Below are 15230 nucleotides of genomic sequence, written 5' to 3'. Positions count from 1 at the left end.
CTACACTATGTTAAAAAGTTTGATTTTCCTATTCAAAAGGATAAGACTTATGATATGTTAAACTTGACAGAGCCTAATATGGGTAACTATCTAAGAGGTTCAACTGGCTCAGATAAAAGCAATTTACAACAAAGGAGGGAATAAAAAAAAAAAGAGCAATATGTAAGGCTACACAGAACATAGAGACAGTCCAATAAGAAAGCCATGAAAACCAAGTCCTGTTGAATTTATTTAACATCAGCCTATGTGGTTTCACTTTCTCAGATTGATCCTTTTGTAATTATACTATCCCCAAATGCATAACTTAACAAGTAGTTCTAGCTATACCTAATTCAACTAGGAGATAAATTCAGCTTCACAGAAGTAAGCTTTATTTATTAAAAATATTGATGGCCCATAGCTTAAATGTTTTGTTCAGCTCCTGCAACTCAAGTCTATTGAGCAATTCTGATCCTTTGGAAGTGAAGTCAGAAGTTGTTGGGAAATACAAGGACAGCAAGCAGAGTGTAATCGCCCAAGACTTAATTTCACCAACCTTGGAAAGTCCTACTACCAGAGTAACACTGTATCTACTTATATCTACCTATATTTGACATCTTCTCCTGCCTATTATTCTTCTTTTTTTAAATGAACAGCTTCATATATCTTAAATAATGTACAGTGACTTAAAACTACCTAAAAAACGGGTCACTAATAAAAAGCCATAACCTCAGACTTGCATTTCTCTTCTGAAAGATGAAATTGCATCTAGGGACAGAGCAGAAATTGCAGTTAGGGACAAGTTGTCCCTAACTCCCAAACACAGGGATCTAGAACTCACCCTGGCTCAATGTTCTACAAGTTTCACATCTAAGGAACTATCACCGTGTTTTACTGTTACCCGTGTAATGAAAGCTAGCATAATATATTTAGCTTGTGAGAAAGGATTGCAAGAGAAGAAAACAGATTCTCAAAAAAAAAAAAAAATTCCACACAAGACTTGAAGAATAAGCAAAAAACAATTTAAACAAGTTTGTTGCTGAAAATAAAATCTTAGGTCAGTACCAAGTCCTCTATAGCTAGATAAGATCCCATCTTTTCAAATAATTTCAAGAATTACCAAATTTTCACACTTTCTCTTTCTACACCTGTATGGACAATCTATCATGAAACCTTCAAAGCCCTCCCCTCTGCCCTCCCTGAGCTTAGGGTTCTGTCAGAGGCATAACTTTGACATGTTTAAATTCAAGAGAAAATAGTTTCTCTCTCACTGACATCATGAAGCAATAGAAGTGATTATTCAAAAAAATATTTTTATTCTCTCTGCAAACATCTGTTGGAAGGAATTAAGATTGTTACCAGCAGTTACAATTTTAATGTCATAACATGAGACAAATAATCTCTCATGAAGGAAACCAAATTGCCCAAACATGAAAAAAATATCCACAAGAAAATCCAGCAGTTTAAAACCAAAAAAATAAACATAAAAATTGCATTATTCCTCTTCCTTAGCCAAACAGTACTGTAGGACATTAATGACTCCTTGAAACATTAATTTCCATTTCTTTCTCAGAATGCTATAAATTGATTTTTTTTATGCATTTTGCTCGATAACAGCATATGTTCAGCCTAAAGATAAGTTTCAGTTCAGGCAGAAAAGTTAGTTTTTCAAAAATCACCTATTCTTAAACTTGTCCTAAAATAAATTACCTTGTCTAATCCGGCTAATTCATTTTTTAGTGCTCTCCTTTCTGTAGACAACTTTTCATTTTCTTTCTTCAGCTTTTTAATCTCCTTCAACAATAGCTCTATATTCAAATAAAAAATATAGACTTCAACCATTACAGTCAACCTCCCCCTCATATGAATCATATTACAGCTAAAGAGCTGCCTACGTTTTGTGATATTAGAAAATTATGGTTCTGCTTCACAAAGTACCTTTTTCATAAAGTGATTTATTCTTAAGAATCAGCCCAGCACAGTCCCAGGTACTATGAAAGACAACAGAATCTGTCAATTGGATAATCTTAATCTGCCAGAATCTTAGAATGTGGGATTATTTTACTTTAAAATCCACAAAACATACATCACATGCCTTAATAACCTTTTTCTGACTTACAAGAGGGTCACATTAGCCCTTGCTGACAGCATGTTTACTGAAAATTATGCCTACATTATATGATCTCTTCAATCTCTTTTTTTGTGCTTTGAAGTGGAACAGGATTGCACCTTAACTTGTGGATTTACTTATGTGAGGAAGAACATGCTCAAACCAGTATTGTCTGGGTTTGTCCCTCATTTTAAGGCTAAAACCAGGTTATTTTGTGTATCACTGTCTGAAAATCAGAGTGGACCAGCAAACATTATCACTAAGAGATCTGCATAGATACAGCTTACTGGAATAAATAATAAATAGTACTAAATACAGCCATGCACTCCCACCCATTATTACACCAGCATACCGATTTCAGAAAAACAGAAAAGCAGCAAACACTTATTTTTATCACAAACAAATGCAGGGCTGGATCCATAGACAAGACATTGATTATGAGATGCCATTTTTACGTAACAGGTTTTCAAAAATGAAAAACATTTTAGATACTGCTGGTTGAAGTAGAAGAAATAACCTGGAGTGTGCCTTTGGATCTGAAATGAAATGCATCATCTGTGACGGGCATACTGGAAGCAACATCATCAGAATTAACCATACCATTACCTAAATATTTACTGCAACAGGATTCCTTCTTTTTAGACATGTCCCTGCGAGATGTTACTTCTCCCTCTGGGGTTCGACTTCTTTTTCCAGAAACAGCACTAGTTTTCCAAGAAACCTTTTTACGTTCCAATTGCTCAATTCTTTGCCTCTGCTCTTGAAGATTATGCTCTAGTTCATGAATTTTAATCTGTCAAGAAACTAAATTTTTTTTAAAATGCATAGAACAAACACAGTTCAACTGAATACAACTGGAAACATATCCTGAATGCAAACCTACAGCTTTCAATTGCTGACTTAAAACTACATTCATCCAAAGTGTCTGAAAGGAGAAAAAAAATACAGCAAGTGAAGTTTTGCATACATCAAAAGTGTTTTAAAAAAATCTGTTACAGAGCACATGCTGGCAAGACAGTATAAATGTACATGCACAGACAGTATAAATGTACATGCACAAAGATACTAAACCTTTCCACACAATAAAGCATACTTTTATGGCAGCAATTGCCAACTTCTAAGAAAAAGTACATATAATCCAAATCATGATGAATATTAGTTTACAAACAAATGAAGCACACGTTCCAGACTCCTAGGAGGAAATTAATTAGACTGGTCAGCTGTAATGCTTGATCAATACCGAAAGAGGCAATACCCACTTGAAGCTTCCTGAACCACTCCTGGCCATGCAACCCACGCTCCGGTTATGATGCTAGTCTCTTTGCACAGCAAGCCAACAGATCTTGCTACCTGACAGAAGACTATTTGCCTTTATTCGGTTATCTTACTGCTGGATTTCCAAAACAAATCAGCTCACAGCACATAGAGAAAAATATCAGGGCTGGTAGAAGAGAGATTGGAAGATGCATATACTGTTGGAAGGAGGGGTAGGTAGGTGAGTAAAGAAAAAAGCAAGGAAAGGGGAGACAGCTTTCAGTTACAGACGTACCAGTAACAGAGTTCACTTTCAAAGGGAACTACAGACTACTTTCCATTATCTCAATGGCACAGGAAACAAAAATGAGTAGAAAAGAAAAATATGGTCTCATTTTACAAATGTAAGAATTACTTTTCAGTCTCACTAAAAGCCTATGTTTGGCTATTTGATACCATCTCCTACAAATTCTACTTACAGTGAGATTTTTAATTGCTTCACTTTGCTCCTGGTTTGTTTTGATTTCTTTAATGTAACGTTTCTGTAGATCATTATACATCTGAAGTAGTCTAAAACAGAAGAAATGCATAAATTGCAATAAAATATGAAAGCCAACAAAATGTGCATCCTTTATGATAAAATTATTACAGATGCCCCATAGAGACACTTAGACTGTAGCTGTACTGTAGAGACTCGTAACAGAAATATTTAAGACGGGCGTAAATGAAGTGTGACCAGCAACACAAAGAGAAAGCACCAGAAAAAACAGCAAAGCGAAAGTTAAAAGAATGGTCTGTATCAATGGCAAAGAATCCCTTTCGCTCCGCCAGACTGAGGACCCTGTTGTTTTTGTCCAATTCACATGGCCGCACTCTGATTAAACCTCAGTACAATAACTCGTTGATGGAAGACCTATATGCTAGCAACAGGAGAGTGGCAACAAGTTTGCAGCTTGTCACATATATCATTCCTCTCCCCGTTAGCACAACAGGAATAGCAAAAGACCACTCCTAAAGGTTATAAAAAAGTTTGTCCAGAAACTAGTTTCTTGACCAATCAAGAACCCATGATGAGGACTCATGAGGCGGCATCCCCAGCTCTCCATGTTGCACACAAGCAACCCTGGCCAGATCACTTGGACACACACACGCATCTCATTGCTTCTGTGGGTATGGGTATGTGGGTGTGAGGATATGAGTGAATGAAATCTACGAGAAAATGAGTATGGGAGGGTAAAATCAATGTAAAAGAAACAGATTTGGGACATTATCTTTCCCTTTGATATTATCTTGCATCAAGTTCTGCTACACTAATTTCCTACAGTATTTCATAGCATTCAGTCTATGTATATCAGGCCCATAATGTAACTGATGAACATGAACAGACATCTTTCCTATTTTATTAGGAATCTGAATAAAAGCCAGCATTCATACTAAGTCACGACTGTGCACCACAAGCAGGATGAGTGATACTGGTAAAGAACAGCTTTGTAAAATAACACATGAATAGATGCTAGGAAAAAAACTAAGTAAGGTTATCTATGTGCAACCTAACACAAAGCAGGTCCAGCACTAGATTCAAAGAATAACTCAGACTTCTTCAACATAAGCATCTAATTAGGTACTCAATCCAAGCCCAGAGCTAGACACTCAGCCTTCTTATGTAGTTTGCAAAAAGACTCTGGTGGACTGTAAAGGTATTTAAATAAAAAAAGAAAGAAAAATAAAAGAACAGGCCTTCTACAGCCACCTAAAGGAAACACTAAAAACAGGGTGCTTGACTTAAGAGCAGTAGGGACTACCTCTATCTTCGTAAGATCCACAGCCCATTTCTGTAAGCAGACAAAAAGCAGCCTTTGAAAGAATGGAGCAGCTTATTTATTTTAAAATTAAGTCATAGACCAACATTTTATGTAGCATGCCTAGTTGTTAAAATATTTCAATATACATTTTCTTAAAACAAAAATGTATCTTTTGTATCAAAAGCAGCAGCTACAAGAGTTTATTTCTAGCATTAATTGGCAAACTACAGTAAGTCATGGCTCACTTCTAAAATCAATTAGACTGAAAAGTAGAATCACTTGTGTGGCTTATTTTGAAAGCAGTACTAGCCTGTAAGTTTTTTATATATATATATATGAAATTGAGCTATAAAAATGAGCTAAGAAAGTCCCAAGAAAATAGAAAGTGAAATTACAAAATTCTAGGTTAAAAATGTACAAAAAAGATCACATGTGCACACATGCACCGTGGAGCTTCCTTAGCTCACTCAATTTTTCTCGGTGAAAGATTTGAGAAAGAAATCCATTTTGTTCTTTGTTTAGTGATATTTTCCCGATTAATCTAAGATTTAGTACTTCCTTCTAAAATGTACATAAAATTATTTTCCAGTGTTTGAAAGGCTGAAAGCAGCTTCCACAACAGCAAACAAAAATTCAACTGACTTAACCATGAACAACATATTCTACCCCACAGAGAAGAATGTTTAATTCTGTGAAGAACCAATTTCCAAGAACTCACCTGGCACTGCCACCCTCTAGATTAAGATCCTTGCCGTATCCACCCTTATGCCATAAACAGGTTTCTGTTTGAACTTGAACACTTAATTGAAACAAACACAACAGCTTAATAAAATTAGATTTTACAATTTTAATTGAGTCAAACAAAGCAACTGAAAAAGGCTAAATTACTTTTCAGTTTGATTTGACAATAGAGGTTTCCATGCAAGATCATAAACGCACCAAATTTAAATTTGAAATTTTCTGCAAACAGGTATTTAAATCCTCTCAGGACACTCTTCAAAACACTAGTGCTATAGTTTTTCAGGTCCTAAGGTCCAGTTTACGAGTCTTTTAAACAGTATTGATGCAATTTAACCATCTTACTACTGTTTGTGGGCAAAATAGTCTAAAACTCTTTGCAGTTAGACAGAGGACGCATGTTGGCTAAGCAGGGGTATTACTTATCGATATTAAAATTGTTTGGTTTACTACAACAATGAATTTTGTCCAAGTTGCCCCAGCCACCCTTTGCTCCTTTACACGGCTCCAGCATTCTCCATCCCCACCATCCTGTTCACCGACAGCCCCTCAAAATATGCAGAACAGATAAGGCCTAGTTCATCTGAAGAATAACAAGGCACAAGTCCTGAAATATCACACTTCTTTTGATGCAAAAACTAATATTTGACAATTCTTACTCTCTGCTTGTGACATAGTCATGCATTAACTGCTGCAGATGCAATTTTTCTTGGATCTGACCCAGATTATTTTCTAGCTCCTTATTTTTTATGTGTAGTTTTTTCAACTTCTTGACTAACTGTTCATTTTCATCACTGAGCTGAAAAGGAAGAGAATTAAAAAAGAAAAATCAAGCAACATTTTCAGATCAAGTATTAATTGAGCTGATAACATTTCAGACTAAAGTTTTCTCCCAGAAGTTTTACTACATTTATCTTGAACTATTTCAATATATAAAGGAAAACGGCAGGAAAAATAATTGGCTTCAAACTTTATGAAGAATTGACTAAAACACAGCTTCTTTAACATATATATTGAAGAATTCTAATCAACTTCATAATTCATTGCCAAACAATAAGGCAAAATGGGTTTGTATTTAAAAAAAAAAAGTGACAAAGGGACAAAACATACAAGTTCTCAGTTACACTTCTAAACTCCAAACATGAGCTCTGCAACTAAACTAGTGTTTATTTTTGTGTTAACCTCACCGAAGCTGAAAGACTGAACAGACTTAGCAGAATTTCTTGCGCACACATTCGCTGAACCTGGCCCAGCAGCGTATAATCACGCCTATCACCCAAAATGCAGCAAACGCAACTAACTATCACGCCCTAACCTACAGAGTACCGAGTAAAACTGATGCTGTCGACCGATACAGTCCAGAGAAGGAAGATCAGCAACCGTACGCTGCTGTAAGCGTCAGCTCTGCCCCTGAAGGTAAAGGCAAACCAGGCCCAGCCGAGAGTCGCCGTGCCCGAGTGTTCCCGGGCGCTCTCTCCAGGCCAGGCCGGGGCGGAGGGGCCTTCCGCGGGGCTCCCGAGAGCCGGGGCGCGCCCCGGGCGGACGGGAGGCTACCCCGCGGGCCGGCACGCAAGGGCCCCACTCACTTGGAAGCACTTGTGGACGGCGGGCAGGGCCATGGCGCCGGGAGCCCCGCCCCGGGCAGGACGCCCCGGGAGGGGCCGGGGCCCGCTCGCGGCCTCTTTCAAACGCACCCGCCGCCCCGGGGGCCGCGCCGCGGAAGGCCCCCGCCCAGCTGCCCTATGCGCTGCCTGCACCACCGCTCGCCGCACGGCTCTGGGGCAGGCGCCGGTGCCACCAAAGCCCATCCGGATAGGCTCCCAACAGTGGACGTCATAGGCGAGCGACCGCGCCCCGCAAAGGGCCCTGGCTACCCCCCGCCCCCGTTGCCAGGGCAACGGCAGCAAGCGGAGCGCCGGGGCCTGCGGGAGCGGGGAGGCGGCGGCGGCGGCGGCCCCGCGCCGGGCAGGCCTCCTCCCCCCGCTCCCTCCCCGCTCGGGAGCGGCGCGGCCGCGGTGCGAGGCAGGTGGGGCCCAGCGCGGCGACCGCCTGAGCAGCGAGCGCCCCCCGGCGGGCATCGCCGCGGCTGGGAAGGGCTCGCACCGGAGCTCGCCCGGAGCGTTTTACCTCCCCCGAGGCAGAGATCTCCCACCCGGCCTGCACCCGACGGTGACAGCGCGGCTCCGGATCCAGCTGTGGGTGCTCCGGAATCAGCTTTACTGTGGCGGTGACCCTCACCCTCCGGAGCCAGCGTAAACACACCCAGTCTCAGCTCGTCTCTTTCAAACTGTCATTAGTTTTATTCGCAATTTTATTTTCTGCGACTAACAGATACCGAGTGCGTGGGATTGAGAATACTGCCAATTACACATCTGCATGCACGCATCTGTACAGCCACACACACCAAGTTATGCATCTCTACAAAAGGGTATTCTGCACCTCCCACTCCCACCACAACAGCAGCCACGGTACAGGCTGTTCGAGTAACAGCCACCAAGGCAGGAGGTAACAGCACGCCCGGTAACACTGCTACCCACCGGGGTGGGGCTTGTATCCTTGGTATTTGTGGTACTTGGTATTACTACTAGTTGCTGCTTTCTGCCTTTGGTTTTTGTATTTTGCAGGTATTTTTGGTAGACCAGGCTGAGGGCATACAGGCAGGAGGAAAGCATTCTACTCCCAGGACGGACTGGACCTTACAGATAACAGACCAACACAGGGCACTCGCCAGCCACAAGAAGATCACCCATCACAGCAAGACTGACCCAATGCAGTTTTGCCTGCTGGTCTCAGGGGCCTTTGTTATTGGCAGTTCAACACCTTTCCTGTTTCTCTCTCATTCTCTAGGTCTCAAATCTAAGTCTTCTTTTGTTCTCTGCATCTCCTGTCTTTGTATAAAATGTTGCCTCTCTTGTTACTTACAGCCCGTCGCATGTTGCTATCTTTTTTTTTTTGGTGTAAAACGTTGCCAGATGCCACCTGCCCCTCCATCTTGACCGTGTAGCCCACCTGATTGCAGAGCCTGGCAATTTTTGCAAGGAACCATTCACGCCTGGGAAGAGAGGAGGGAGATCACAGCAGCTCACTACTGCCTACCGCGGGTCTACAACTTACCTAACACATGGTACAAGACACTCCGGTCACATGAGGCTGCAAGTGGAAACTGTAAATGTAATCAGATTAAGGGAGGTGGCACGCACCTCTAGCTCCAGGGCACAACCCCAGCATCTCTCCTCCTCCACCATCGACCCGGATCAGCCCGTCACCCATCTGGCCAACTCCTCGCACTTCGCACAGAGGTCACAGTGCAAGGTAAAAGCCACTGTGCTGAGCTGAATATACACAAGACCCAAGCTGGGAGGCTGTTAACGATCCGAGAGCGCATGGGAGGGAACGATGTGCCCATGCTGTTAACTGCTGCCAGAAATCCTCTCTGTCTGTGAAGATTTCTGTATCGGTTCCATAATTGCAGAAGCAGCCACACAGCACTGCTAATTCTTGGGGCCCATGACTAGTCACCTTGTCCCTAAATAGCTTGGCAACAAAATTGCTACTTTAATCAGCAACTAACATTGAAAAAATTAGCAACTGACAGTTCATAGTGTGAAAACCAGGAAGTCACTTCTTGATGAAAATACAGCTGGATGTAACTAGCTACAGTAGCAGTAAAAAAAAATAAAATAAAATTGGGAGGTATACTACCAGCCAGCAACGCAATGGTGGTGCAGAAAAAGGGAGATCCCATTTTCAGATGGAGTTGCAATATCCTGAGAGGTAATTACTCAGTTCTATTCTGCTTTATCCAGCACAAACAAGATCTCAGGTGAGGTCCTAAGGAGTCTAGAAAACAGGAATAAAAATTACATGAGGAAGAAAATACCGCATATCAGGAAGGGTTGAAATAACTGTGTTTGTTTAGTCCAGAAAACAGAGACTGCCAAGAATCATTTTAACTGACCTTGTCTTTATCCTTGGTTATTGTAAAGGATGGTAATAATTGCTTCCCGTGTCCTCTAGAAGAGGATGAGCAGAAATAAAGTTACTTTCCAACAGAGATTATTTCAGTGGGATGACAGGGAAGATTTTCTTAATATCAAAGAAGAAAAATACCCATAGTTCTCCCTCACTAGAGGTTTTAACAAAAAGATCAGAGAACGATCAGGCACGACTTTGGATACAGGTATATCTAATATGCACAGCATACTGGCATGCAGCAAGTAGACAAAAAGATAATTCTAAAGCCCCTTTTAGGCCACCATTTCAACAATTCTATGTTGTTAATTTAGAAGAGAACATGCTCTGATATAATAGTAATTCTGATATTTTGCAAAACTTTGTAAAATGACTACTTCAGAAATAAGTTCTCAAGTGCCAAAGGGAAGCTGTAGTATAAGACAGTGTGGTGGAGAAAGATCAGCGCAGTGGAACCCAGCATACCCTATATACCAGTATCTCGCTGTAGACAGTATGAGTAGGATAACAATTTTTTCCTCAATATTGGGAATGTCAGGAGTATTCATAATTGCTTAATATTGTACAAGGCAAGGCCACTTGAATATCAAGGAATAGTATCCCATAAAGAATGTGCAAGGCTCGCTCAGACTTACACTCCTATGGTACCCAGGTTTTGTTTTGTTTTTTTTAAAATACTGTGGGTGGAGCAGTAAAACAAAAAGAGGAGGAAGCACAGATGCATTAATGCAGCGCTTCTGCAGGAACTAGAGCAGGCATGGAAAGGGCAGCACTGGGCAGCACTCGGAGAACAACCTAGACAGGTCAGAAGTAGTAGAGAAAACAAGCCCACGATACGTCTTGGGTCATTCTCAGATGTGAAATCTGCAGACCCTGTTTCCCTAGCTCTTCTACAGCAACTAGTTCTGGGCACACTGCCGCTCTCCTGCTTACCCAGGAGTTGACAACAATGCAGCAGCTATGCACAGTTTTTAAGACCCAAATATTTTCAGAACTCAAAAACTGTTACCAGTAGGACATCTCTATTCTACAGGCTGGAAAACGACACACAGAAAAGCTGGGAAATGAGCCAACAGAGCTAAAAGGGAAACAAGAATTCCCAATTTCTGACCTAGAAACTGAGCCACGCAGCCTCCCTCTGTCCTGCTTTTCCATGGCTGGCATGGGAATTGAAGATAGATGGCGGAAGCAGACAACAGCAGGTTTCTCAACTATGCAGCTAGACCTGCAAGGAGTTTGTGTAAGATTCAGATTTTATCAAACAAGCGCTGATCCAAATGACACCAAAAAAACCCTACTTGTATCTTCAAACTCTTGGAAAAAGCTACCACTGAAGCTCTTGTAGGTTTTATCATGCACATTACGATCAAACATTTTCAAAAGTGGTCATTGATTCTGAGTGGCTCCACTTCAAAATGAGCATCCATTCTTCCAAATTAAAGATACTCGACAGATCTGCAAAAATGGCCCAAGGCTGAGTAGCACTGGACATCAGATTTTGAAGCATCCAAAAATAAAAGATAATGTTAGCCTGCATGTATATACAAACCACAGTTTATACAAATTATAAAAGACTTTTGTGTACTTGATTAGGAAACAGGTTCATTTTCCAGAGATACTAACTATACATGATTTTTAAAAAAGTTCTCTGGGGCAGTAAATGTATGAAATGCCACTAAGATATTTACTTTCCACTGTAAACAATTATAGCAGAAACATTTCTGTACACTGTTATTCAGCTGGTTTGTTGAACATGTTCTTTTTTCCTCGCATTTTTGTTTCTAACTCAGCTTGGTATGAACAGAAACACATTTCATGCTGGCACACACGAATGAAAATGTCATCGATTCCAGTGGTGCTGAGCCTGCTACTTACTGCCAAACAGCAGGAATGTGACCCATAGCACTCTTTATCAGCTACATGTGCACCAAAATCATTGATTTAATTTGTCAGAAAATATATGAGCATGGAATTACTTGATGCAGCCCTACAATAACTCCAAGCGTAGCTTTTTTTCCACACAGATTAAAGGGCAGTATGTGTCCTTTCAACCCTCAGAGACCTACTATCCTCATGAGATTTTCCAGCAATTAAAATTCTCCTGTGAAAATCTACATGCCTTTGTAAAAACACATAAAAGTTTCACCTGCCCTAAATTAATATTTTATTCCATCCACCAGCTGCGTCAGCAATGACTCCCGAGTCCCTTTCAGGGCGGAAGATGGCAAGGCTCATGCAGTCTTTCTGCCCGTTACATTCTTTGGCACAATCAGTGCTGCCAATCTCACAGACAAACACCAGTTCAAAAACCACAGAACAATCTCGAACAAAATGGCCAACATGGGAAAAAGGCCCTTTCTCCATCTTGTTTTGAGCTTGGGTCAGGAAGTAATAATCCCATTTGTGTTCAGGAGCCCTCCCTGAAACAGGGAGAAGCAGTCTGGCTTTCCCGAGCCTTGGCACAACCACAGAGGACAGCGAAATGCAAAAGTTCAGAATTCAGTTCAAAACATGAACATTTCCTGCATATCAAGAAGAAAAGCACCAAGACCCGATTGGATTTGAGATGACTGCTTGCAAAATTAGAAACAAGAAATCTTTTCTCATAATATGTACGAGAAAATCAATTTAATCTTAAAGCTGACAAAACCAAAGAGGGGTAATATTTATTAAATCAAATTAGACTACAGGGATCCCTGCCACAGCACACTGACAGATGTTCTGTATCACCTTCAGTGATAGAAATGTCAGGTTATAGTACTAGTTTGTTGGGGGAGGGGGCATATTATTTTTAGTATTTTCAGTGGATAATGTTCAAAAAACAATACTGGTATGCATGTTGCAGAGACAGTCTGCCACTTCTCCCTCCAAGGCCAGGGAAAAAGACCTTTACCACATATTATTCTACACCCACATATTATTCTACACCCACAGTCTAGGAAAAAGAGTAACAGCTTAGAACTGTATTACCTTGTCCACAGAACTCCCTCCAGAGAAGAAAAACATCTCTCAGTGGAGAATGAAAGCCACTTGCACCTCAGGAAAGCTCTCGCAGCCATACCTCCTGGAAGGGATAATTTCCCAGGACGACAGAGCCAGTCTGAAAACTCCAGAAAACACTGAAGGACGCCATTTTACTAGTAGAGCTGTCTGTCAGACCTTGAAGCCAAAAATTTCAATTTCCACATTAACCAGCCCTCAGAGAAGATCTGAACGGAGACTCCTGCACTGCATGTTTGAGACTGCCTTTTGGTTAGTTTGTGTCAGGAGGGAAAATGCAGAGGCTGTCCAAGCAGCAATCCCTGGGCCTTCTGGACATAGAGAAGAAAAGTGGTCAGAATATGACTCTGCATGACAGAAAGGGAACACAGAAACATCTAATACACCACTTAGAACAGTGCATTAACCAAGCGTTATGTCACTAATGAGTCATTAGCAAGTATTATGAAAAAGAGTGCCAGTGTTAGTAATTCCTGTTTGCCTCTGATGAAGCAGAAGCGGGATCAGCACAGCTCTTCTAGGGAATCCAGCAAGAAGAGAGAGCATCTCTTTATGATTTACCTTCCTTTCTTGTACACCCAAAAGGCAAAACAAAAACCTGGGCCAACATCCTCTTTTATCAGCTATAAAATCAGCTATAAAATCTCTCACTGCAATGTGACCATTGCACTAAACTATTAGAACATTGTAGTAGTTTGCACAAACAAACTACTTGTCATCTGGGTTACATCTTAAAGGCAGACTCAAACTTCATTCTTCGTGAGATACTGATAAAAGCTCCAGGGAAGAGCCTGTCTCCAGGCTAGAGACAGTAAACAACAATTTTATATGACTAATCCAATATAATCCTCTGCTGTGTAAAAAGACCATCTGCATGGATTCCCACTGAAGTGCTTTAATAACAGCGCAGCAAGCCTCTGGCTGTCATGCTGAGGAAATGCTCTTCCGCGCTCAGGCTAATAACTCCAAAAGATTAGTTCCTTTTTTTTTCCCCCTCTCTGTTTTTATTAAAGCTGTTAGCCACTTGCTCTCCCATTTAATTCCCTATTAAGAGATCATCCATCAAAACCATGAAGTGACAAGGATCCACACTGGAAGACATCTGCAGATTCCATGTCGATGGCCGGCTATCTACAGAGAGGTCACCCTCCCTCTGCAAAAACTACAACCAATTTTATTGCATCACTGCAGCGTGCAATTACTGCCGAAGAAGAGAATGGCAAGCTGTCAGCTGAGGCGTATTTAAACCAATTTCAGCTGCAGCAGCTTCCCCTCTGAGTGACCCTGCTTTTTGCACCGTGGACCTAGCAGACCGCAATAGGGATCTCCAGGTGGCATGCAGAGCAGATGTGCCCGTGAACACTGCGCAGCGGTTTAGGACAGGAAGTGAAGGAGACTGCCACCTCCAGCGGAGCCACACCTAAGTCAATAAGGGCTTTGCAGCCTAGGAGAGAAGGAAATCCACGACTACACTCCGTTTTCTGCTCTGAGGTCAGAAGGAACAGGTTTTCTCCTCTGCTGAGCATTTGTTGTTTCAGGGAGGGAAGTCCGACCTCTACACAAATCTGGTCGGGGCTCAGGAGGATTCAGACAGACGAAGCACCCAAGAAACACTAGTATTTCAGGTTCATCCAGGATGAGCCTATTCCAAGTGGATGAGATTAAACGTGTGGCATGTGTGTAGGTTACGAAAGGCATGTGAGAGGAACTGGCTAGTGTTTGGGGTTATGAAAGATCAGAGGTTACGAAAGACCTTGGCAGTTATGAAAGATGAGCCGAGAGTGATCCAGCAAGGCAGAGAGCAGCCTCGACCTGCTCAGAGGTGAACGGATGTTCAAAATCACCCAGCAGCTCACAGGAGGAAGTTCATGCTGTCTGGCAGGTCTAGGCTGAGGAAGGCTTGAAAAAACTTCAGAACAGTAATAAGAAAACAGTCGTCACTGACTAGGAGAATGATGAAGAGCAATATTTCCATCTGTTTACAGGCCTTACAGGCAACTGTGTTTTTTTGCAGCGTATTTGAAGGGTCTTAAAATACTAGCTGCAGCCGCTGATTTTCTAAGAAGTATTCTTTCCTGGCTTTTTAGCTCCGTTTTAAATCTTCTACCTGCATGAGCCACGTAGCTGGAATGAATCTGTAAAAACCAAGGGTTCATTCAGTTGATATTTTAGCCTCTCAAGTTCCTTTGGTGATCATTTTACTAATATTCTACCACCAGAACGAAGAGAAGGTTGGGGAAATTTTACTGAGCCAGATGGAGTTGCTTATTTTCCAAATGCCACTCAGACATCACTTAGAAAGAGGGCATACTCCTGCCTAGAAAAATATTGAGGAGAGCACTTCCCCCCTTTGCAAGAGTATTTCTCTGTCATGA

At 41.5% G+C, this 15230-nt stretch overlaps 1 protein-coding gene and 1 long non-coding RNA gene across 5 annotated transcripts in view; one reads left to right on the top strand and one right to left on the bottom strand.

The window, feature by feature from the left end:
- MPPE1 (metallophosphoesterase 1) overlaps positions 1-15230 on the bottom strand; it is a 31748-nt gene that overhangs the window by 14046 nt on the left and 2472 nt on the right. The window contains exons 1-2 of one of the 4 annotated variants that reach the window (XM_075494350.1): positions 7470-7597; positions 3823-3913 (exon numbers count right to left, since the gene is read on the bottom strand). The exons of 1 other annotated variant lie outside the window; for it this stretch is intronic. The gene's annotated coding sequence lies outside the window, so the exon portion shown is untranslated. Of the gene's footprint in view, positions 1-1689; positions 1788-3822; positions 3914-7469; positions 7598-15230 lie in introns of those variants that run through there. 2 more of the 4 variants (XM_075494349.1, XM_075494353.1) reach the window with 2 other exon arrangements.
- LOC142406024 (uncharacterized) lies at positions 7908-9937 on the top strand. Its single transcript, XR_012774411.1, has 3 exons — positions 7908-8388; positions 8508-8730; positions 8856-9937. It is a non-coding gene; the product is annotated as an uncharacterized LOC142406024 (long non-coding RNA).

This window comes from Mycteria americana, chromosome 2 (genome assembly GCF_035582795.1).
Source record: "Mycteria americana isolate JAX WOST 10 ecotype Jacksonville Zoo and Gardens chromosome 2, USCA_MyAme_1.0, whole genome shotgun sequence".
NCBI classification, from domain to species: Eukaryota; Metazoa; Chordata; class Aves; order Ciconiiformes; family Ciconiidae; genus Mycteria; species Mycteria americana.
The sequence above is the reverse complement of the archived record's forward strand: the minus strand, read 5'-3'. Positions and strand labels throughout refer to the sequence as shown.